The sequence below is a fragment of the Pteropus vampyrus genome, unplaced genomic scaffold, assembly GCF_000151845.1.
Source record: "Pteropus vampyrus isolate Shadow unplaced genomic scaffold, Pvam_2.0 Scaffold267, whole genome shotgun sequence".
Taxonomy (NCBI): Eukaryota; Metazoa; Chordata; class Mammalia; order Chiroptera; family Pteropodidae; genus Pteropus; species Pteropus vampyrus.
In genome coordinates this window covers 649,711-650,701 of record NW_011889048.1, presented here as the reverse complement: position 1 = coordinate 650,701, position 991 = coordinate 649,711, and positions in this window count along the sequence as shown.

The window sequence follows — 991 nt, the reverse complement described above, 5'->3', positions numbered from 1 at the left end:
CACCCCTTGGTGGGTGAGTCATCCGGCACACCTGCGTTTTCCTCTTTTGGTTAAAGCTTTATTGAAATATACTTTGTAAACCACAGGACTCACCCACGTAAGTGGTACCTGGAACATCACCGTGTTATGGAACCACGACCTCTATCCAGTTCCAGAACATTCTCCCACCCCCCCCAACTCCGAGTCCACTTCCTGTGTGTGGACGTGCCTGCTCTGGACGTGTCACGCGCCGTGTGTCCGGCTCCTGTCGCCCGGTGTCATGTCCTCAGAGTCCATCCAGTTGCACTGGCGCCAGCGCCCCGGTCCTTAACTCCGGGAGGGCGGGGGCTGCCACGGGTCCCGGGAGACTCTGCTGTCACTGGTGCCTCTGAGGCCCTGGGAGGCTGCACACAGTTAACCACAGAGCCTGAGTGGGAGGGGAGGAGGTGACTCAGACGTGGGGGCCACCTTGGTTTGTCCCCTGTGACCGTGGGGACTTATTCTGGTGTCTCCTGTGAGTAGGGAGGGAACTCAGGTTTTTCCCAAATTAACCGAGTCCCAGCGGCGTGGACGTCTCCGTGGGGCCATCCTGGGCACTGTGGGGGCTGAGCAGCACCCCGGCCCCCTCACTCGATGCCAGGAGCACCCCCAGTGTGACCACCGCTGACGTCCCCAGACCTGTTCCAGTGGCCCCTCAGGGCAGAATCACCGTTGCGAGAACTCGCAGGTCTCAGGAGGGCACACGGCTCTGTGGCCCTCTGCTTTTCCCGTCCCTTTTTCGGTCCCCACGATTGGGACTCACCCCAGGGCTTGGAGACGCTGGCCACGTCCTTCTTGGCTGGGGCCACAGGGACCCAATGGGGAAACATGGAGCGTGGTGTGTGTGCCCCTCCGAGGACTGCGTCATGCTGCCCCTTGTCCAGGGGACCCCGAGCCGGTCCCTCCCGCATCCCCAGGGAGTGTGGTTCAACCCCCAGCTCCTGGTGGCCACAGAGTTGGAAGGAGGAAGTGG